The sequence below is a fragment of the Trachinotus anak genome, unplaced genomic scaffold (assembly GCF_046630095.1).
Source record: "Trachinotus anak isolate AG129_WGS33_773 ecotype Australia unplaced genomic scaffold, CSIRO_AGI_Tana_v1 ptg000026l, whole genome shotgun sequence".
Classification (NCBI taxonomy): Eukaryota; Metazoa; Chordata; class Actinopteri; order Carangiformes; family Carangidae; genus Trachinotus; species Trachinotus anak.
This window is the reverse complement of record NW_027273877.1, coordinates 2,353,618-2,378,304: the sequence shown is the minus strand read 5'-3', so window position 1 is coordinate 2,378,304 and position 24,687 is coordinate 2,353,618. Positions and strand designations below refer to the sequence as shown.

General features: G+C 43.7%; 1 protein-coding gene across 7 annotated transcripts in view; it reads left to right on the top strand.

Annotated features, from left to right (window-relative positions):
- The window catches only part of LOC139609738 (microtubule-associated protein 2-like), a 54,959-nt gene that overhangs the window by 3,118 nt on the left and 27,154 nt on the right, over positions 1-24,687 (top strand). For all 7 annotated transcript variants that reach the window (XM_071464672.1, XM_071464676.1, XM_071464673.1 and 4 more), the window contains exon 2: positions 17,408-17,480. The gene's annotated coding sequence lies outside the window, so the exon portion shown is untranslated. The remainder of the gene's footprint in view (positions 1-17,407; positions 17,481-24,687) is intronic.

Sequence of the window (24,687 nt, the reverse complement as noted above, 5' to 3'; positions counted from 1 at the left end):
GATTAATAATGAAAAGGTCAGCCAGTTGTGAAAGTCTTGCTCAAGGCTTCTTTCTAAGAAAATATGGATATTGAAGCTTTCTCCCTGTGCATGTTCTTAAGCCTGCTCCCTGCTGTTGCATGTTTGAAGTAACATCTAGCAGCTGATGTACACTATGAAAGCAGAAGAACGTACCCTGCAGGAGATAGATGGACATTTACTCTGACTCCAGAGAGCTGCTGGGAAAAAAAAAAAAAGCCCTACCACTTGTTGTAATGCATCACATTCAAACAGCAACGTTCAGTATGCCTTCCAGATGTAGTTGAAACAGCTGTTAAAATGAAGTCCTGTGCGTCTTAATTGAGCAAGAGATGTCGAGCACACCACCAACTAGACATTTGTGGGATTCATTGTTTCTGAGTGGACCTTTTATTATTGTTGAGCACTCTGTGTGTTGAGTTCTTTTTAAGTTTGATAAAAGCCGGTGTGTCTGGCACTGAGATCCATCCTGTGACCTCCGCGGTACAGGACAGTCTCCCCAACCAACCATCCACCCACCCTGCTTGTCCTTGGACCAGAGCTCCGTCTACGGTTGACTAGCAGCCAGTCTCAAACAAGCCCTGACAGCCAGTGTCGCATTTCATTCCTCACGGACGATGCCCCTCGACAGAGAGGACACTCATGCAGGGCATTCCTACACTTAAACTCCCTCAGATATTGGCATCTCTAATATTTCCTGCCACTCTCGCCTCTGAATTTTGAATTTTGTGTTTTCAGCTAACCCGTGAGGTCAGCATGCTGATGGCAGGTTGTTCATGAGAGGCTGGGGAAGTGTGTAGGAATGAAATTGTATTTCTGAGAGACAAATTACACAAACCGCCTACCAGGTGGACTTGGCTTGAGCACAGCAAATCTACTCCATGTTGATCCCTGTGCCTCCGACTTATTTCCTCCTCTGGAAAGCTTCTTTATATAGATCAGTTTTTGTGGACAAGTGCCCAACAACGCATTCCAAGCAAAAAATGTGCTGTACGTTCACACGGAGCTATTACAGGAAGTTTATGTGTCTCTGTCTCAGCAGCGTTATGATATATAGTCCAGCTTGAACTTGCTGTTTGAGGTTTCACACCCCTAATTGGCGCCGAAGAATGCAAGCAACTGGGCTGTTGACATATCCTGGATGGCGCTGCGTATGTTGCCAGCTTGTTCCTGCATCGGTTTTCATGTCAGCAAAGAACTAAAGCTTGGCTGGATTTAAAGGAAATTTCAATTGAATGCAAACAGATACATTTGAAGGAATATGCTTCAGAAACTTTCAGCCTACAGTTGGCGATGACATTGAGTGTTAAAGATGTACAGATGACCGCTCTTTAATAACATCTTTGAATCATCTCATCTTCAATTTTCTTTCCATGAAGCATGAGTTCTTGAAAATGCATGAGGGGAAAAATGAAATTCTGCCACACAATGTTTTTTTTTTTTTTTTTTTATACTTCACTTGTCCATCAAAGCCAGAACTATTTTAAAACTTAATAATAGCCTAAATGATGCACAAGGAGCTGCAGTCATTACATGTCAGGCTACTGGTCTCGTTTTTCGGACTCTGACCCGGGCCAACGGTGGGAAGAAACCGCTAATGAGCCTTAGCTCCTTCCTGAATGGGCTGGGGACCTCCCGTTAGCCTAGCGTAGCGGCTAAGCTACGTAGTGCCGAGTCTTTATGATTTCCAGATGTTCAGGCTAAACAGCTAGATTGTTTTCTCCCCATCCTTTTTGCAAACAGCCGACCGGCAGCGGTTGGAGGCTAATACATTGGGTGAAGTGTACTGGAGGAATGAATGAGCCTCATTGTTGAAGTCCATGTATTGTTAGAACATGCAGACTCTAGATCAGGTTTCTTCGTGCTTTTATGAACAATTTCTCCCAATTGCATCTCAGTGTGAGTGTATTTTTCAGCTGATCCATTATGAGGGAAAAAAGTTGGAATGTATTGTCATGAATATACATCTCAAAGCATTCAGTATAAATTGCTTCTCAGGGCCTGGAGCCTCCTAAACTAAACCAGAACATCTCTTAACTGTGTTAGTGCACGCATGTTTTAGTGCACATGTGGATGCTTGTAACTGTCCATCTATGTGCCTGTGTGCATCTGCTTGTTAAAGGCGTATTTTGGATGAATGGAAACCCCCAGTTCACGGGGACCTCTCACACAGCAGCTCTGTAAAGCCAGTGTGAAACGTAGAAACAGATGGGCGGCGTGAATGCACTGATGGTACATCACATTCCTGTAAGTCAGTCTCCAACTGGACTGCAGGGACACAGCAGCTGACTGTGTGTGTAGTGGACCTCCTGGCCAGCTTCCAGGAAGGGTTTTTACTGTGACTGCCACTGAATGTGTCTGAAGGCAGGGGCTTACCAGCATACCCAACATCCTCTCTCAGACATGCAACAGACATGGGAAGATGAAAAACATGCAGGTTGTAATTTAGGGCAAATCCACCTATAAACTCGTTTTTACTGGAAATGATTAGTTGGTTGCTCAGTTAGTTGATCAGTCATTGACAAATTTTAATAACCAATTAATTGTTCAGCTCATTTTTTAAGGCCAAAGCCAAATTTCATATTTGTATATTTGATATTTTTATAGTATTTTCAAATGAAAGAATAAAACAATAGACAGCATTGAACTGCAACAATTGATCAATTAGTGATAATCAAATAATCATTTATGTAATTTTTCAAGCAAAGATGCCATCTATTAATGGCTCCAGCCCCTCAAAATGATAGAATCTGCTGCATTTCTTATAATAAATTACATAAATTGAAATTATATCAGATAAAACTATATATATATGATAAAACTCAACAGCTGAAGAAGCCACCTTGGGCTTTATGAAAGTGTGATGGGCATTTTTTTGTTGATCAAGGGATCAATCGATTAATCAAAAAAATGTGAAAATGAATGGTTAGATTTGTCTCTGGTGAAAATGATCGTTAGCTGCAGGCAGTAAATGCTTCTTGCGCTACACTGCAGTCACTCTCTCATTCACAATTATCTTCCACCCGGACTGTCTGTGTTGTTTTGAAGTGTTGACTGTTCCTACTGCCCCATTGGGACCATCAAGGGCCCCCCTCACCACGGCAACCCCTGCCATGGAAACCAGCCCCTCAAATGACCCTTTTGAGTACCAGTGTGTAGACCCTCTGTGTTGCTCTGCCTCGCTCTGTAGTAAGAGGACATGGACAGGAGCCGGAAAAATAGCATTCACACGTTTCTGCTTCTCTTTCCTCCATCTTGTTTCCTTCCCTTGCTCTTGTTTTCTCTTTCCTTTCCTTTCCTTTCCTTTCCTTTCCTTTCCTTTCCTTTCTACCAGGGAATTCCCTGATTAGGCCAAAATCCTTACACAGCTATCAGAGGTTTATATAAGGGACTTGTTTGTTTGTTCCTCTTGCAGCATTCAAGGGACCAACCATGTTGATTCAATAGCAGAAACAGAGTCCGTGCTCATGTATGACGCAGCATGTATCCTTAAGGCCCTGTCTCGTTGAGGTGGGGTGGGAGACTTAGCTGCCTCGGGTCACCTCATTAAATCAAAGAGCATAAATCCCTGGTAGAAAAAGGAGCCATTAGCTTTATTTCGGCGCATCACCAGATGTTTATGGACGGCCTCTGGGGAAGGAAAGTGTTGTTCTCCGCCACAATGAGATTTGTGACAGGGTTTTTCTCCGGGAGAGATTTGTGTTTCTGGGTGCTGTTGACCCAGTGTGGCCGGTCTCTTTAATGCAGACAATGGCTGGTGATAAACTGGTGATAAAGTGAAGCACTTGAGCTCACGGCGGCCAGATTTCTCTGTTTTCTCATGAGAGTCAGTGCCAACCTCAGCTATGCAGATATACAAGCATAAGCATGTTGTTATTGCAGGAAGACACTACTATGAATCATTTTAGTTGTCAGATTGAGGTTTTTGGGTTTAGTTGAGAGGCAGCTTACTACTGGTGTCTGGGATTATTATTATGAGGGTCATGCCTTGCAGTTATTCAGTGTTTCATATGGCACATAACTGTGGCCCCAGTTTCCATATAAACATTTACAGTCAATGTTCTTTGTGTGTAGGTTTAATGGATTATGCAGCAAAAACTGTTCACTTTCTTGGTCTCGGAGGAACAGCCAACCTGTCCTCTGAGTTTTACCTCTGCATCTAAACTGCCCGACATTTTTCATAAACAACTTTTCACTGCAGCGACGGGCAAAATCCCGCTGTGCTGTGCTGTGCTGTGTGTCTGTATGTTTTAAGACATAATGTTGCAGAATATACTCCTGTCTCCCCTCTGCTACTTCCTTTTGTTTACCTTGTGTGTGAATTGTGTTAGTGTAAGTCATTTCCTGTGTCAGGTAAGAAAACCGTGATGTGTTAATTCAGGGACGGAGGATGTGTTTTTTCATTTTTGAAGAAATGATTGTTGATACCTGCATGTTTTTATGACTGTGCAGCTCGAGTCCAAAGATCTCAGACGTGAACTTCAAAGCTGCGTCACTCAGTATGTGTCCTGATGTTATCTCTGCTGCTGTCATGTCTGCAGGAGCATTAGGCCTGATCGCTATCTCCGACTACTGTATATGCAGGCTTCATTTTGTGTTGTGTTACATTTAGATTTTGCATGCCACTCCTTGGCGTTGTGTGAGAAACACAAAAATAAATATAGTAGGAGTATAGCAAAAACAACTGAGTGGCATATTATAATTAAGATTCTGTAATTGGCTGTTTCCTTTGCATGACTGTTTAAAGCCACCAGCTTTTCCCTCTTCCTTTGTCTGCACACTGTGGGTTGCCAATTATTGATTTTGTCCTCCCCAAGCCGTCTTTTCCTCAGCTCACCTATCCCCTGTGGGGAGGCAGGAGGAGAGGGAGACCCCCCGTGGATCTGCATGCCCACATTCAGATGCTAATCCCCCGCCATCTGCTTTCTACCTCTGGGGAGAGGCTGCACGTGAAGCCTCCGTGTCCGTGACCGCTATGGGGTAGCGAGGAAAATCCCTGAGCTCCTTGAGCCCTGAGGGGCTGCCAGGGCGACTGCCACCTTTGCACCCCCCCCACCCCGCACCCTCTGTCTTTCTCCACACAGGGTTCATCCATAGAAAGAATCCAAAGAAGTTACCTCCTCTATCCAGGGGCAATGGACCGTAGCATAATAGACCTCTATTTCTGAATGACCCCACACATCTCCTGGTCAAAGAGACTTCCGGGCAGATGAGTTAATCACTGCCGCTGCAACGTCGTGGGCTGTTCAAAGCTGCCAGTCCCCCTGAGCTGATCAAACGTGATTTACATGTAACTTGAGAACTGCTGGAGTTTGACTCCCACTTGTTTGAGTGGGAATGTTTTTCATGCTTTTTTTTTCTTTTAGAGTGGCTGCACCTCAACTGGTGTTTGTGTGTGTGTGTGTGTGTGTGTGTGTGTGTGTGTGTGTGGGATTGTGCTTGGATTCAGCATGACATAATAGAGAGTATTTTGGCAGTCCCAGCTGGAAGTTCCTCTTCATGCTCGTAGCCTGTGTTTAGAATTCAGTTCTGTCTTGAATATTATATGTCCTGTTCAGTGTTGCATAAAACAGCTCCTGTCATGGACGAAGCCAAGGTGTGGCTGCAAAGTCATGGCCAACTTCTTTACCGGGGGAAATAAGGTCACAATATCAGGGCTTGTAGGAAAACAATCAAATCAAGGCTGTTTTCTTTATGCGATAAAAAGGGATACACAGTTCTCACAGAACACGAGCAGGCAGCTGGAAATAGAGATGTTATTTCAAAGTATATTTCAATGAACGATGATGCTCATACACCAGTAAGAGAAAGATTTACACATTTTATTTGAGAGATTTTAGAGAAGATGTTTTACCTCCTGCTAAAAACATCTTTAGCTACAGAATAATTAAAAAAAACCAAAGCAAGTCAAGAATGCAAACATCGCTGCCCTGATAACAACTAAGAAAAATGTCCCAAAAAGTTCACACAATATTTTGCCCCCTTTGTTGCTTTTCCCAGCACAGATCAGATGACAAATCAACAGAGAGCTGATACAAACAGGGAAGTAAGTCCCTCACCCAGCAGCCTTTATCTCTCCATGTTCTCACCACTAATTCAGCGCAGCTCCATGCACTTCGAACCAGGAGACACGGAATGCATTTTATCTGCAGTGGCTCGTATGTTCTCGAGCCCAGCTATTTCCTGCGCCGGGCGGCGGCGTCCCATCAACGGACGTGTGAAGCAGTCGTGATCTAAACCACAAAGGCGCGGAGCTGGAAACTGAAGACGCTTTAATCTGCATCCACATCTGAGTGACGAAAACACAAAGCTTGGTCTGGTTAAGCCAGCCCTGCACCATTCTCGCCCACATGTGACTGTCTTTTGCATGTGTGTGTGCCTGCTGGTGTACAGCCAAAGTGACACTCAGTCAGTTGCATTTGAGACGGTGTCACTCTGCTGCAGAGCTGATGATGCACTGACACCAGAGCTGCTTGGTGTCCCCTTCTGACAGATAAACTTACCTGCACTGGGGTTCACTCTATCTGCCCATTGGGCACTGAGTCATCACTTTCTCCAGGCATTCGCAATGCCATTTGCTACAGAGCCAGTGTTAGAATTAGCAGCTGTGTACTTACCAGTCTTTCCAAAATGTTTTGTCGAGACTGGTGAGTAAACAGTCATTAATGCTAATGTTGCCTATGTAGCAATAGCAAAAACTTACATATAGCACCTTTAACTGATAGTCAGTGCAGTTATGTTGTAGACATGAAAAATGAAGGTAGTCAGGGATATTAAATGAAGGTGTCTCCTGTCAGGTTTTGTGTTGCTAAGAGAGGAAGTGAAGACTATGAAATCTTGATTTTGCACTAATGCATCTGGTGCTAATAAATTAAATTTTCTCATCCATGTTATTGGGTTTGATAGCAGTTAATATTCACATTCCAGGCGCTTGCTAATGTTTTCTTTCTAAGTCAGAATTCAGATGTAACAGACACCTGAAGGTTAATAAAAGCAAGTGATGAAACATTACAGCTTTCAACACCATCTGTGACTTTATAGTCTTATTGTGCCTTTCATTTCCCACTTCATCTTCTCTCTGCCAATAAAGAGCTTCGCCATTGCTGTGCTCGGGTCTTCCTCATTTAACTTTGTTTCCCGATGGAGTCGTAGCCATAGTGACTCATCTCAGTGTCATGGCAACAAAAGTATCACTGCAGGCAGCAAATAACAGCAGCCTCCTGAACCCCACAGAAACCTGTAGTCCACACAGCGTCCCCAACTGTGCAATAAAATACTGACTAGATTAAACTTTGCAATCAGTCAACTTTCTGCATGGCATGCAGGAGTTCGGCAGCTGCACGTGGTTCTGGATTATAATCCTGACACCCTCCCTGGTAATGAACCAGATCAAATTTCATGTCGACGGAGGCCACATAAGTAATCAGAGACATGTCCTGAGCAGCAGCTGGCTCCGAGCATGTAACTGTGGAGTGAGTTAATGAAGAATGACCTCACCTTTGAGCCTCTCGGGTGCAGGAAATCATTAAAGCGTCACCACACCAACCCCATGCCAGTACATTATACCTGGGATGCTGCTCTTCACTTTATTCGTAATAACTCTGGCTCCTCTTTTGTTAATGGAAACTGACTCCCAGGCAACAAACCCCTCCCCACTGACCTCCCATAGCTGCCTACTTCTGAGGCCTTAAGGGCCTGCTCATACATTATTGCCTCCCCCTGCATGCCATCCAGGCTCGCCTCTCACTCTAACCACAATATTGCTGTATCACTTACACTAATAGCCTGCACTTAGAGTACCTCAAGGTGAAAGCACTGCTGAGATGCTTCCTGTCGATGGAGGAAACTTGCGGAGGGACTGCACATTTTAACGTCCATGTTTGTTATTAAAATGCAGTGTAAAAAGCAGCAGTGGTTGAGCTGACTGAATAGTTGTGTTGTATCTACAACATCATCTCTCACGCAGGAACTGTCAATACCTCTGGTCTTCTTGACGCCTGATGCTTTTTATTTATTGCCTGCAGTGCTGCTGTGCATTTTTAAAAGACCACAACAGTGATGATGTAAGTTTTAGCTCCTCAAGTGCAAATAACATTCACTTGACATGAACATTTTCAAACGCATACTGCACAGTTTTACAGTTTTACATGATAATATCAGACCACATGAGAGCTGATGTTGCTAGGAGACAATCTGTCAACTGTCATGGCGGTCATGGACTGGAGCATGACGTAGCCCCACGTGGTAAAAGTCACATAGTGTTTGTAAGTGACTTAAGACATTTGGGAGGATCTCTGTCATGGTTAAGCTAAAAGAAAACACACAAAATAGCCACAAGTGATGTGATAAATGTGAACTGGTGGGTAGGAGAGGAAGTCTTTTACATGCCTGTGCCCAATGACCCATGAGCCATCTTTGCAAAAATTAATGCAGAAAACTTAGACTTGTTGGGAGTAACGCACCCGTGACCCTATAATTGCACACAATTGTCTGCTCTGATGAAATCTGCTCATGATTTGTAGTTAAGGGGCTAAACAACTTGTCCTTTGAGGTTAGTTTTGGTAGCTGAAGATGTGTTTTCCTCATTTATCATGAGGGTGGTGCTTGTAGTTTTTCCCCCATTCAGCACAGCCAAAAATCAACATCATCTATTCCCAAACCTCTGACCATGACTCATTTTTTGGGGGGGGGAATGAGTGGAGGAAGACGAGGAGGAGGAGGAGGAGGAGGGAAAAGTGCCGACTTGCTTGTTTTGGATGCTTTACTGACGGGGCGGTTTCTCGTGCAACTCTCTGAATGACACCGTTGCCCCATAAGACTTGACAGCTGTTGACTTCAACTCTGGGATGTGTTTGTCTGCATTTGTTTGTCATTTAATGGTGTTTACACTTGGCAGGATCAAGCTGCGTGTTTGCATGTCGGGCCACTGACCTGCCAGCCCAGGATGTGGGTCTTTGTCGACATCTTTTTTGCATGTTTTGTTTGCAACCAGGTTGATTTTTTTTTTTTCTATGCGTGTGTTAATTTACTTTATATGAATGCATCCCGTATATATATGTGTGTCTTCACTAAGTGTGCACACATTTGCAGTGTGAGTTGTGACATCCCCCCTCACAGCAGTAAAAGTGTGCAGCTGGCCCCCTCCGCCCTGCCTGTCTCTGATGACTTCCAGAAACTTCCGCTCCTCACTCAGTCTCTGTGACACGTGTGTCCTCTCTCCTCCAAGCTTGAATGCCACAGCAACTTAACAGCGTTTATTGCCTGCTTCTCACACCTCCTCTCTGGAGACACAACCCAACATCTGGGCTGAGATAGCACTCAATTAGCCAAAAGTCCCGCTAATGGTCCAGTGTCATCTGTAGAGCTGGAAATTGTTGATTGCGAGGGTCATTATTTATAATTCTGGACTTTTTTTATGTGTGATATTATATAAGATCCTAAAGGAAAGGTCATTTTTGTTTCTTTCTCACTTAAGGACAGAATAGCTCTTCAAAAGCTTTTAAAAAGTTAGACAGAACATGAACATTGTGCAGAAATCCAGGATACAGTTAGGGAAAGATTAATTATAGCACGTGGTTAAGGCATCATGGGATATATATGGTTATGGTTATGCAACTGAAACATTTCACTATAGTTAGGCTTAAAAAAAAAAAAGAAAGCCAACATTAACTGTTGGGACTTAACGGCAGTACCACAGTTCTCTGCTGCCCCTTATTTGCATTTGGTTATTTGCAAATGAAATATCTGTCCACTATCTAATATTCACCCAGGTCTGCTGTGACTGTTTTCATTACCATGATCCTCCTCACTGTCCTGCTCTGCTGGAGCTTCAGGACTCTCAGCCCCAGCGTCTGACCACTGGTGCCCAGATCTCAGTGCTCCCTGTGTAGGCGCTAATTTAGAGCAGATGGCATGTGGATGGAGACGGCTTAGAAACAGGGAGATCCCTGCCACAAATTACAAGCATTTACCTTTCCTGGCTGTTCACCTGCCCTTCGAGTGCTCCCCTGAAAGATGACGTTATTGTAAAAAAGACTCAAACCATCTAAGGGGAGGCAATTGGAATTATGTGTTATTATTTTTAGCACCGTTGTTCTGTTGTTTTATTCACATTTTGATCTGGTGTGCTGTTTCTGTGCTTTCTGTAGGCGTGAGTGCAGCGTCTGTGACCTTTAGATTCTCTGCACTTTCAGAAGATATTATTTTATCATCTTGTGTTCATTGCAAATAAACGCTCAGGGAGCTTGTAAAAAAAAAAAGAAGAAAAAAAAAGAAAATTCAGAACTTGCCTGAGAATTATCACATTTTAATCGGAATCAGAGTTATCCACCGATAGCTGTCTTTGCATCCATAATAGCTAATTCTGCATAATTTAATGGTGCATATTTATTGAAATATAAATAAATACAGGCAGAAAAGGAAAAAAAATCTGACTTTACAACCCTGTTCTGCAATAATGACAAATCTTATTTTTGATAATCAATTAATTGTTTGGCAAGGAAAATAGCAAACATTTGCTAATTCCAGCTTCTTAAACACGATGATTTGAAACAGGAGGTTTAGTTTTGCTGGTTAGAGGAAACAAGCGATTTGAAGACAACACCTGAGCTCTGGATGATGTGATGTGCATTTTGTACACTAAATGATGAATGTATGAATCGGAAATGTAAATAATGCTTAGCTGCAGCCTCATGCTGAACCTTTCTCTATACTGCTTTTCTGCCCAGTAAAGTTTTACATGCAGCATAGAGAGGGCAGTGTTCCCTGTGAGTAAAAAGCATGTTGTGATTTTTCCATGGATTAATATGGGATGTTGTAGCAGAAGCCTGTGTTTGGGTTCAGCCCAGGGTGTAGGGACGACTTCAAAGCCCACGGCTACACCCTGTGGTTAGTGTAAAGCCAGGGACATGCGTGCTGGAGCACTCACACACATGCGCACACACACACACACACACATATGCACACAACCTGGCAGACAGTTAATATACACAGCATATACTCTATATTGTTAGACAGGCACACACGCCCTCAGACAGGAACAGATTTATTTAAGTCCATAAAAGCAGATGACTGCGTTCTCACCCCTGAATTCCCCCTCAGTCATGGCATCAGTCTCCCCTCCTTCTCCTGTTGTAAACACACACACACGCACACACACACACACACACACACACACCGTCGCTTCACTTCCTGTCTCTTTCTTTCTTTCTTTATCCTTAAATCATGTCTCTGTTTTAAACGGGCCTCTCGGAGGCATATTTCACATTTGAGGAATTTCCTGTGTTCTGCTTATATCAGAGAGGATATCAGTCCAAGAGTAGTACACACACACACACACACACACACACACACACTTACACACACACACACACACACACTTACACACATGCACACACAGAGGCCATCTTTAGCCTGCAAGTGTGGGAGAGTGTTTGTGTCTGTGTGTGTACACATGCATATGTTTGTGAGTGATGGGACAATATGTACCCCTGAGAGGAACATCTTCCTGGGTGGATTACTTTCCATCCATCACAGTCAATATTTTATCCAGTGATGGTCCAGCTGTTGCACAAGACGGACGCTGGACGCTCCCTCGCGCAGATGTTCCTGGTCATGTTTTCAGTTTTCCGCCGAATGGCAGGCCGGTCATTGAGATGGTGTGACGCTGGCTCTTGGCAGCATGGGCAGCCTGCTATTTGCTCCTGGCTGTTGCAAACAAGGAAAGCTGCACTTTTCACAAACCACTTATGGTTTTTATGAGCCGAAGTGCCTCGATTGAGTCGCGCTGGAACAATGGCAGGCGGCTGGGTTGTCAGCAGACGCCTGCTTGGGTAACTGTTAAACTGTCTCCAAAACATTAATGGAGCTGAGTTCATCTGGTGTTATTCTGGTGTGACTGTCAGCCTCTCTCTGGAGAGTCATTTTTATATAAAGACATCCTCCGCCATTTATCACCATTAAGATTCTTCCTGTTCATTAATTATCCACTCGAAACACCCAATTTCTGTGAAGTATTTTGCAGAAAAATGTTTGAACACATGTGGAACTCGGGAAGTGATTCATTTTACATTTTTAGCAGCAGTGACGTTAGTTTCTTAGGAATAAATACAGCAGCAGCGCACACAACAAAGCAATGACCACACGCCAGCAAAATTAGACTGAGAACATCATCGTCTGCTTAGCCATGATATCATGTCACCTAACTGAAAGATCACAGAATGCACGGAAACAATCAGAAAATCAGATCAGAAAATAAACGTATTTCTGATGACATCTTGTGTTTCCCTGTTTGTGGGACTGTGATGTGATTGGCAGGCTCGGCAGAAGCATGGTGTGAGTCATGCTGTTGTGTCTATAAGCAGAGGGCTCTTAGGGGATGGAGAGGATCAGCTCCTGTGTCTTTGCTGAGCAGCTCTGAACAGACTCACCTTTGACCTCTGACATCAGAATCCTGATGAAGCAACAGGAGTAAATAGCAGGACAGCGTCAGAGCCTGCTGAAAAATGATAGTTAACATGTGAATAAAGTAGATAAATAAGCTCTGGAGCCAGTAGATCAAATTTCTCTCACATGAAAAGAAATGCCTTCTTGTAATAAACATCAATAACCCTCACTGATGTAATTGAATGAATGGCGTGTTGTCGACCTTGCTGCCTGAGCCTGAGAGAGATGAGTGGCTGCTAACCTTTGCGCAGACAGCCAGATCAGAGCGGATTTGGGTAATTAGATTTCCATGCTCTTCAATCTAATTTACTATTTGTTTAAAGCAGACAGAAAAACAAACAGATGCCTGTGTATTTTCTGTCATTTGAGGCCAAAAGGAGCAGTCGTTGTGGGAGTTGGAAATCGGCCCCGTGCTGGAGAAGGGATTGCTCCTGTGATCCTGGTGATGCTATGGTGGCGATCCAGTCCTCAGTCATTAACAAGCGTCTGCCAGGAGGAGTGATTACAAGGTCCACGTCTGGGTGAAAGTATTAACACGGCGGTGACTGTAGGGCTTAACGGTTATGTATGCGGCCGGCAGGGTTGAAGAGCTTGAATGCAAACGTGTTATTGTTACACATTGAGAGTACTAATTAGCAACTAATTTACTTAAAAAAAATAAAAGCTGTGACTAATGTGTTATCTTTATGATCAGTTAAAGGGCCATCCCATTAATTTTATACATCTAATTAGTTTGCTTGTCATAGAAATACTATAAAAAAAAAAAAAAGTTTAATAATGAAAATATATCTTACAGATTTGATAAACTCATTGGCAACAGTGAGTTTACAAGACAGGCACTGTTTAACAAAAGATACTTGGAGTTGCATTGTGGGAAATGTAGTGAATGTTAGGGAGGCTTTTCCTGCTTTAATTTTGATGATTTGTGTTTGTTTTAATCTTTCATCCTCACAAGTTATGCAACTTCATGGAAGTGGAGCAATCAGTAGCTGGAGTGCCCCTTTCACTCATCGTTTCTCTTCCAGAATAATTGTTCAGCCTATAAAATGTCAGAAAGCAGTTAAAGATTGCTGTTGCGTTTCCACAGAGCCCAAGGAGAGGCCTGCAAAGTCACATGATTTGCTCTTCACAACTGACATCCCCTTTGTCTCAACTGTCCCCAGCCACTGTGCCGTTTTGTCCCAAAGCACTGAACCTAATCTTTAATCAATATGTGCATCCATGTCAGCTGCTCTCTGCTAAAGCGCCTCAGTTCGCGTTATGCGGTGGCATACCGCAACAGAGCTGAAGATCGCAGCTATAATGACACCTCTGTGTTCGATGATGCAGAGCCGCTGAAGCCGCCGCTGCTGTGTTGTGCACTCAAGCACCTGCAACAAATTTGCCCGCTCGCTCAAACCCAGCTTGTGCTACTGCTGCATTTTTAAAAGGCTTGAGTCATGCTTTCAGGAAAAATAAATAAATAAAGGTCTGATGGGGTGACAGCTTGGTAGACAGCTTTTTGGATATGATGATACACCAGCAAGTCTGGAATTCACAGGCTAAATGAATTCCAGTAATAGTCAGCACCTGTTTGTTTTCCTGCAGAAACACATGATGCTCAGTTTGTTATCCTTCACACTGCAGTGATTTGCTTTCCAGGCTAATCCAGGCCTGTGTGTGTGTCTAAAAGCAGCAGGTGTGTGTGTGTGTGTTTTTAAGGAGACTTTGTCCATCTTATCAGCCATAGATGATGACAGACTGCCAGAGAAGAGTCAGACACAAGTCTCATCTTGTACTTGTGGTTGAGTCTCTGTCAAGGGTATTTGACAACATTTGGGACTTCAGTAGTGGAGTAAGAGATGAATGCAAGGCTCGATCATTGAGACGTTCGTCGTTCTTGAACTGACAAGTTGTCTCTCTCAAACAACATATCAAACAGGGCTGCCCCAGACTCTGAAATTCTCCGACCAGCTGTGAAATCTCCCATCCAAATCTGGATGAATGGGGTCCAGGCAGATTACACCGAGGCTGTGATGATCCATTCGGCTAATCCTGATCATACTGAGTTGGCCGTGCCCCAATCTCGCCGCTGGGGTAGCAGGCAACAACCGGCTATGCACCCCACCCCCTCCCCACCACCTCCAATACAGCAATGAGATTGACCTACCTTTTAATTTGAGATTAGACGTAAGGTTTTATTGTGACCCATGAGAATCAATCCTGTGGTAACCATATGCACCCATCTGTTTAGATAAAGGGAATTAATCTGATACATGAGAGATATAAATTTACTTGCTTTCATATAATTTTTTGAATTAGAAGTGATTTTGCTGATACTAGAGGACTTGGAAATGCTTTAAAATGACCAAACCACACACACAAAATAAACACACGGCCTTCCAGTCTCAGTTCTGTTTTTTAAAAGGGTTTGCTGCCTTAATATCCCTAAAGCACAGTGCCTTTGCAGTAGTGTGGCCTGTTTGCACCTGGTTGTGTCTGCTGTTTAGCCCTCCATATGTGCTGGTCAAATGCAGGATAAACAAAATAATGTGTAATCTGGCGACAGCGAGTTCAGCCCGCCGCTGCGTCTGTTGACGGTTCAGTTGTGGCAGATTGGCGTTAGCGCGACTAGCATCTGCTTTCTGGCAGCGGAGGCTGAGGGGAGATTAGATGTTACCGGCCATGCGAGCTGGCTCTGCAGCTCCGGTCCAGGCCCCAGTCTCTAATCAGTGCTGGCAAACGGCCTCCCTAAAGGCGGCTGGCGTTGACAGGACTGTCTGCGCCTCTCTGAGCTTCAATTCCCTGCACAAGTCTCTCCCTTAACATGCCACCCAACCCCTTTACCTCCCTCTTTCCGCTCCCGAGCTTATCTCTCATGTCCTTGCTTGTCATGACTGAACCCTCTCAACAAATGTGAGAATTGAAAATGATCTCAAAATTCAGTTTGACAGTGGGATTATTTTTCCACTTCCACTTTCAGTTTCTCATTTGCTTTCTTTCAAGCTGATCCAGCCCCCGATGCTGACAGGTTGATTACAGTCTTCCTCCAGTGCCTCTTTCTTACCCCCTGAAACACGACGGGCTAATGATGGGACAGAGAGGGGATGTGATGTGGGATGGAAGCAGCAGCGCTGTCTTGCTCATTTCCCTCTCTTCCTCTAATTTTTTAAGTGGTTTGGGAACCGTATGACTGTATCCTTTATGAATCAGCCTCACAACAGCCTCAGTGGTCTCACTGAGGTTTGGCGATCATGTCAGGGAGTATTTCCTGACATCAGTCTGGTCATTCTGGTTCGCTTTAGTGGTTTAATTTATTTACTTCTCAAAGGATAGGTTCAGATTTTTTCAAGTCTGTGCTGATATAATACTAAGATGCTAAATGCATGTTTGACCATCGTGCACAGTGGGTTCTTAAAGCTCTTTTTAATCTGCCTGGTGTGGCTGGAAAAGACAGTGGTGAGAGCGGTGAGACTCAACCCAAACAATGAGCTAAAAGAGGCGAAAAGAGGCGAATATTCAACTCCACAGAGTTGAAGGGAGCTCTAGTGTTTGGTAATAACTGGGTCACCTCTGTCACATACGCGTAGTCATGTGATCTGTTATCAATACAAAAATGTTGATTATAGCCACTTTAATATTTAAGTGGTAATGAAAATGTATTGATGCCTTCAGCTCGTAAATCACAGCATGTTGCTCACTTCCACACAATTTAGTCACTTTTATTAAAGCTGATATGTGTATGAAGGGAATTTGTACTAAAAAGACTACAAAACTTCCTGGAGAGGAGGAATGATTACATTGACCGATAACGCTTTCAACATACACATTTCTTGTGATTGTTGTGTTCAGATAGAACCTGCCCTTTGATGTGCTTGTTCATCCAGTTTTTCCGAATTTGCACTCATCCGTTGCCTTCATTCATCAGCTCAGCTCATCATTTCTGAGTTTATCCACGACCTCTCTGGTGGTGCTGGTGATGGATCGCTAAAGAGTGGGACCTTTGTGAGCCTCTGGACTATAAATACGTTTCATTTCATGTGGTTTGAGGTTGGGGTAATGAGCAGGGAATTAGGCTTTCAGCAGTCAGCGCTTGGTGCTACTGGGCTGTGTGCTTCTGCTCTGCTTGTCTGGCCTCTGCAGTCTCTCTTTCTGTCTCTCTCAGACCCCCTTTTCCCCCCTCGTCCCCCCTCTCTGCCTTTGTTTCAGTGCTGCTGCTGCAGTTGGCCATGCCTGCAAATGAGCACCAGGACACAGCAATTATTCAGCATGGGGCAATCCCCGCACCCCCCCCCTTCATATATATCCAGACTCATGCTGCACTCGCTGCCATGTTTAAATGTTTCATGCATCGATATTGCGAGCGTCTTTGAGCAAAAGAAGAGAATTTTTTACGGCTGAGATAAACATAGAGAGGAGGATGAAATATGCTTCTGGAAATTTCTTGGATAGAGAGTCTTTTATCTCTGAGCTCATTTCCCTCAGGGATGGATGAGCTTCATATCCCTTTCAAACATGAATTAATGCGACTGACACACAAACATACACTCGCATTTCTTGTGCTCAGACATGGCAAAAAAAAAAAAAGCCTCCCACCCCGCCCCCATCTCAACCCCTCCCCAATGCAATGCAGACACTGACTTGGTTGCAGTGTGTGTGTGTGTGTGTGTGTGTGTGTGTGTGTGTGTGTGTGTGTGTGTGTGTGTGCTGGTGAAGGAGACACAGTGAGGGGTGCGGGGTGGTAGACCTGCGTGAGACAGCATCCCGGTTGGCTCTGTGTGTGTGTGTGTGTGTGTGTGTGTGTGTGTGTGTGTGTGTCTGAGGGAGTGTGTAAGCTGCAGCAGTGTGCTCACTGGCCAAAAAAAAAAAAGCATCAGCCATCTCTTTCAGTGTGGCGCTGCCCCTATGACTCCTGTTCTCTCCTGTTTCTGTCTCTCATCCTGTCTTTCTTCTCCTCTCTCTGCAGAAGCCGCTGCCGTGCCCCCCCCTTGTACCCTCTTTGCAGACAAAAAACTGGAATAACTGCCCCACCCCACCAGGTAAGGTGTTATGTTTATCCTTGATGCAAATGTGTCTCCCTGCATATTATCCTCCCTTTGTTTCTTATTAATTAGGATATTTGCTGCTGATATAATTACACAGTAGTGTGAAAGAGCTGATGTTGTGATACACCAGGGGCTGTTTTTTGGTGTTTTGGTGACCTTTAGTCTTTGTGACGTATCTCGTCTAGACGTAGCTGATTATTCAGGCAGCAGGACAGCACGGTTCACCCCGAGTTTGCTGTTGCTGTGTGTGTGCTTGAGCGTAAAACAGTGATCTCAAGTGATTTTTTTCCTCTGTGGAACAAAACACGAGATCCATTGGAAATAATGGCCATTGTGATATATTTAGAGGCTGAGGCTGTGATAGCATGTGGCCGTTGGCGGTTAGCGACTCATAGCCAACAGATTGTTGGTGGTTTCTCCGTGGGAGTGACACCAAGCCGAGCGAGACCGCAGGAACACATTACACCGCCTGTCAGCGTCGGCAGAGCTGGCTGTCACAAGTTTGCTGTCAGGACGAGTTTTGCGGCTGACGGGCGGTTTCAATTTGAGCAGGTGGTGATGGAGCGATGAGACGCCAAACCTGACTCCCTGTCTTTACCTTTCTTTTCTCCCTCTATCTTTTACCCCTCCCGCTGTGTTGACACCTCCCTTTGCATGTTCATGCATGTGTCTGTTTTGATGTTTCTTAGCGTTTCCACCCGCCATGCCCCTCCCCTTGTTTTCCCTCTTTCTGTCTCACACTTTTGTCTTTCCCTTTTCTGTCTCATCCAGTGGGGACCAAATGGGTCCTGTCAATCCAAGGGGAACAAACACGTAGGCTGTTCAAGAAAGTACACCCCATTGTTTCACCTGACTTCAACTGTGTTATTATCATATTAAACAGTATTTTGCATGTGTTTGTTTGTGTCTCTGACTGTGTGCTAGAAGTCATCAGGGTGTCTGTCACATCCACAGTGACACACACACACACACACACACACACGTCCCTCTGCCTGCATGGTTGCTGGGCAGCTCTCAGTGTCTTTTCCTGGGAACCAACATGAGATGACACACCATGGCATGAGAGGGGAGGACAAGGGGGCAAACGCCCCCTCGTTCTCTCCCTGTCCTGCTTTTTTGGGGTCACAAATGTTGTCCTGTCCCCCTGATCATTCTCCGCCTCCTCTTCTCCCTTGTTGTCCTGCGTCCCTCTTCCAGTTCTGCCGAGCTCATGCCCTCAGAGCGAGGTCGTTGTTTGGCACAGAGGCCGCCGAATCGGTCTGTTAACCAACTGTCGCTGCACTCGCAGGGAGAAAACGAGTGGGAGAGAGGGACATTGTTTTGGAGTCAACATTGCTCCTGGTTCCAACTGTTGTTTGTCAGCAAGGCATTTGAAATGTAATAGAGATAAGTGTAGGTGTTGCAGAAATGCAGAGTGCAAAAGAGAAGGCCATTGTTTCCTCTTTCCTCTTCCTCTGCTTGTCAGTTAGAAACACATCATCACATATTTTAGAATACATTTACTCCTGCTCTTTACTGGCTGCTTGTTAAGTATCCAACTGACTTAAGAGAAATTTCACTCATCCAGTAGCTGCAACAGTATCAGTCAACATCAGCCTCTTACGCTGCAGAGTAACGTAGGTGCTGTTATTCAGAGGCAAACTGTAGGAGAAAAGGACATCGCAGTTGAGTCAACGCTGCCCTCGATTTGACTGAGTGCCCTCAAGTGACTGTTGACGAGCAATACTTGATGAATATGAAGCTGGACATCAGAGCACTGACAGAGATGAGGCGAGCCACAGAGACAGATGCAGGCTGAATAAAACAGACAGCGCAGGTGTTTGGGGCTGGACTGCAGCAAAGTTGGCGAAGCTGTTGCTCAGGATGGTTTGCTGAGTTTTTAAGGAATTCATCGTGATGCTGTGCGATGGGAAAATACCTTGTTGGAGTCACAGGGCATCCTTCCATCTAATCCACAAAGCATTTGAACTGCTTTAGGTATCATGTCTTTTGCTGCCAAGAGAGAATGTACAATTTATATAGATCCTTGCATTCTTTAGAAAGTTCTAGTTGTAAAATCATGGCCTCCAGGCCTCATTTTGGACCGCCCTGCCCTAACATGTTGATTGAAGAATGTGTGTTACACTTTGAGGCCATTAAGAAACCTATATATATATATGTATGGACCAGTTCTGCCACCTGTCTCCTCTCTCAAGTGCAGCTGTTGCCTTAGAGGCACAAAAACCTGCACCTGGTCCTGCCTGGTTTCAACGCGGCAAGACAAAGTGCTGCCTGCATGTGTTCAAGCTTGTAGAACAAGTATAGGACAGGGAGTGTGTTTGACTTCTGCATCTACAGTATGAGGTTTGAGCGTGTGTGTTTATGTGTCGGCACAAGGTCCTCTCCACTGTTGTCCTCTGCTGTCAGTGATGTCAGGTCCTGTCTCTTTTTGCCTCCAAGCACAGCATGTGACCCCTCAGTTTCAACACTGAAATTGCCCTGCCCTCCCTTCACAATATTTTTCTTCTACTTTTGATTAAAAAAATGTTAAGTGGACAAATTTGAATATGATTTCACTTCGTCCATCATCTTCCATCACAACAAGCTCTAAAAGTTTTTGCTTTATTCCAGTCTGAACTGTCAAAGATGTGTTTCAAACAGATTTATTTTAGCTTTCCCATAATAAATGTGCAGAATTGCTAATATAAGACTTGCTTTTGGAGCGTATCTGTCTTCTCAATGCCAGTTTTGGGAATGCAGCTCATTGAGCTGCTGCTACAGTCAAAGCATTAGTCTTTCCTGCTCATCTATGCCCTCTCATGCTCATCTCCTCCTCTCTTCTTCTTTAGATTAATTAATGAGCCTCTTCCCTTGGCAGAGTTTGGCTCATTAGCCACACAGGCCCTCTCTGTACTCCGTACAAAGTGTGGAGGTGAAGAAAACCTCCCTTCGCTTTCTATTTACATCTGTAAGATTGCACTGAATAATAAGTCTCCCCTCCTGCAGAATAAAGGAGTTTGGGACTACATGTAGAGTCGTGATTAGAAAAAGGCCAAGTGATTCACAGATGCGATTACTCACTGGCTCACATCAAGTGAAGTCAGTGGTGAAAAGATAACAAGAAGCCATGAAAGCTTAACGCCAAATCCGAAATGCTAATCAACACACAAATCATGTGGAAGAATAGTAAAACAATGTGCAATATAAATCTCAGTTGTTGCTCTCAGTTTCTGAATTGAAGCTGTTATTGAGAAAGTTCATGAAATTATGTCTCGAGATGCTGTTTTCCTTTAGTTTTATTTTGAAATCACGTCTGTCTATCAGAGTATTTTGGCTGCATCACCCTTGAATATCCTTCATCTCTGATGTATTAAACATGCGCGTGTTTGTGTGTCTGTTGTATGAAGGCGTGTGCTGACCTGAGGGCGTGTGTGTGTATGTGTGTGTGTGTTTGTTTTTGTCTGTGGGGAGAAGGAGGCTGTCTGTGTGAATTATAGATGAGGACATGGGGGCGATGGCCAAGTTAAAAGGGAGGAAGCAGAGACCTCAGAGGAGAGGCTCTGTCAGATTTACTGGCTGGACCCCCAGGTTGGACCAAAACACACCACAAACACAGTCTGAGCAAACCACTGCAGCTCCAGCAGCCATGTTATTACCATAAATCATCCCATTCCCTTGAATTAGTTTCCCTTTTATACACTTGTGTCCTTTTTATTCTAGTGAAATCACAGTGTGGGTTTTAAAAAATGTGCTTTTATTTCACTTCAGTGTCCCCTTAAGAACCCAAGTGACACTTCAGTGATTTAAAGTACAGTGGGATTTCGAAGTAGCACAATCATACTTCCTTTTTTTTTAGCATTTGGCACCTGCTGAAGGAGGTAGCAGTAGTTTTAGCTAAGCCTTCAGGTGACATAACACAACCTCTGGCAGCCATATTCGATGTCCTCAGGAAATTAGGACTATGTAACTAAATAAGGCCTTTTGTATTGCTGGAAACTCAGTATTGGGTGCTTTGCATAGTTAGCTTAGGCCAAAATAACTGTAAGACTGTGCCAAAGACAAGACTGTCTCAGACAGCACATTATCAAAGATGGGAAGGAGTCCAGATGTAGGAAATGCTTGACAGCGCTTCATCCATTATTTTTTCAAACCTAAGAGGGCAGTTGTCAGGAATAAGAATGGGTGGGGTATATGGGTATGGGTGCCCATATGTTGAAGCCCCCATATAAGCGGTCCAGCACCTAGTGTAATAGCTCATTGCTATAAATGCAACATAAATTTAGCCTTTTAAAGAACGTGAACGCTGGATGATTCTAAAGAAGAACGCTGGATTACGTCCAGTCCTTTCTACAGCATGGCAACTGTGCTTTGGTTCAGGAAGGATTGTGGATATGGAAAGTAAACTATGGATAATTTATGGTTAGGATTAGGAAACTAAAGCAACTTAAATTGAGCATAAAATCATCTTGGTTTCAGTTAATAAAAAAAGGCAAACATGGAATTTCCCTGATAATAGTCTGACTCACCTGTAACAGTGCAGGGCCGTGTGGTGATTTTGATATTGTGGCCACTATCGTTATTACAGGTCACATGACACACACTGGCCCAAAAGGACAGCAGGTGAAAAACGATGAATGCATTTTTTACAGATGCCTCGAAATGACTTCCAAAAACATAATTCCCATCATATTGGGCTGTCATTTTTTTGTGCCTCACTGTACATCACTGCTGACTCATTTGCTCTCCATTGGTCCTCAGTTATTGTGCCAGATGAGTTTTAAGTGCCAAATCAATTCAGAGCTTATGAAGAATTTACCTCGTCTTTCATCATATGATGATTGATGCAGCTCTGTGCCTCCTAAAAGCTGTGTACGGTTGAGTCACAATTAAGATTTGGATGATTAAATTCCTGCAGGATGAGTGATTTTTAAATCGATGAGGCAGAATTAAGAGATTGCCACTAATGCAGAAAGTGACGCTCAATAAAACTGAACCAGATAATTCTGAAAATGTCTTTCTGTCATTTCCCCTTTATCTCCTCCGTTGGCTCATTTCAGCAACGTTCAGCAAGGTTTATCAGGCCTTTTAGCACGGTGCCGAGATTAGGATTCATTTCCTGTTTGCCTCGTCTCTGATGATGAAGTCAAATCTGTGGATTAGGTCAGCCTCTGACCTCCTTCCCCTCCTTCCTCAATCCTTGACTCTTCCCTTCCTCCATTTCTGTTTGACCCATTTGGCCTTAGTTCTCCTGGGGGCAATATGCAGGTCAAGATGAAAAAATTAACGGTCAACTGTGTTCCCCCCTTCCAGCGACCTGAGACAAATTGCTTGTTTGTCCAACCCTGTTTGTACCTTCCATTAAATTCACAAACAAGATGCGCTGGTGGGTTGATGGCTTACTTGGGTGACTGATATGATTGTGGAAACGTCAAATTATCAGTGTTGAATTCTGTAAAAGCTGTAACTAATGAGTTTGGAGATAAGATATGGCACAGTTGAGGAAGTTTCAGTAGAGGCAGGCTTTAGAAAACAGAGGGAGGCTGCAGTTTGTAGCGTTTTGCCGACATGAAAATATAAAAACAGATCAAAAAGACATGTTTTCAGTCATTAAGCCATTGTTCCCTCAGTTACAGTTAAATTGGTTTCACCCTCCAGAGATCACAAGTTCCTGTTCTAAGTGAATTTATTATGAGGAGAAAAAAAAAAAAGATTTAAAGAACTGTGTGGAGTAAGATTCTGTGTGAGAGAGGGATCATTTACTGTGACTGTTCAAAACATGTGGCTGTAAGTATGAGGCGTCTATTCCTGTCGTGCTCCTGATATTTTTGGGTTCAGTGGTAACTATACTTCTCTCTATCTGTCTCTCGTCGTCCTTTTCTTTTCCTGGCTAAGCCTCTCTGGTTGGCCATGCAGCCTTCCCCCAGAAGAGACATTACTTCCTGTGTGACCTTAGTTTCCTCAGTTTTTCTTTCTCTGTGTGCCTCTTCCCTCTCCGCCCTCCTTGCATAATATCTACTTGCTTCCCTCAGAGTATTTTATTCCTTTTTAACTCTTAATGGCACATTGCAGTCCACTTAAAGCAAACTGTATGCATTTAGTTATGCATAAGAACATACAGAGTCCCAGAAGTGACAAGAGCAAATTATTAATTAAATAACTACTTTTTCTCTCCTCTCTAATACATCCATATGCTTCCTGTATGTAAAAAAAAAAAAAAAAAAGATAATAATAATAATAAGAAGAAGAAGAAAATGACAAGGAAATCACTAAATACTGAGGAACATTTTTGATAGAATTTGATAATGTTAGTATAAAACAGTTATGAAAACATAAAGCGCAACCATGTGTCAACAGCGTAAGCACAAAAATTAACAACAGTAAGGTTTTTACACACTGTGACATGGCTAGAAAAATGTCAGGCGGCCCCGTACAGTTGAACAGGCCGACGACAAGCGAACAGTAAAATGATTACCCAAACCATCTGCTTTAAATTGTCCCAATGTGTTTTTATGCTATCATAACCTCGAGACATGGTGACCAAAACTATAAAAATAAGACCTTAGTTGCAGTAAACTGAAATGATCCTTTAATGGAGGATTAAAAATACTTGTCTTTCCTCCTCTGTGAATTCCTTTTCCCTCTTTTTCACTTGAGGCTTCTCTTCTCTAATAAATCAACCTCCTTCCTGTTTGGAGAATCTCTGCTCCGCGCTCTTCGCGTCCCTCTACTTTATCCTCTATCTCTTTGTCTCTCTGTCTAACCCCCCGTTTTGGCGCCAGAACCCCCTGATGGTACTTTCACACTGTTTTAATGTTAACAGGATGCTCTGTGTTCTACCTCCTTACAGCCCCAAAGCAGAGTAAACGTGCAAATCTTTCTTCATGGCTGGCTTAAGCCTCAACTCATCCCCTGGCTCAACCCCAGTGGACCAATCCAGGAATTTAACAAATCTTAAAAACAGCTCACAAGTTGAGTCTGTCTCATTGGCACACAGACGACATGTTCACTTGTAATCTCTCGTTTATGAAAAATAATCACTATGATCACTTTTTGGATTGTCATCATCCCAGCTGTCGCCTTGGAAACTCTTACTTAAATGTTTCTCAGCTTCCCATTTTGTTTTGAGTTTGCAGTTGTCACACACACACACACACACGCTGATCTTGTTGCAGCTGATCTGAGCTGCGCGGCCTCACTGAGGTTTGGATTCATGTTGCTGGCA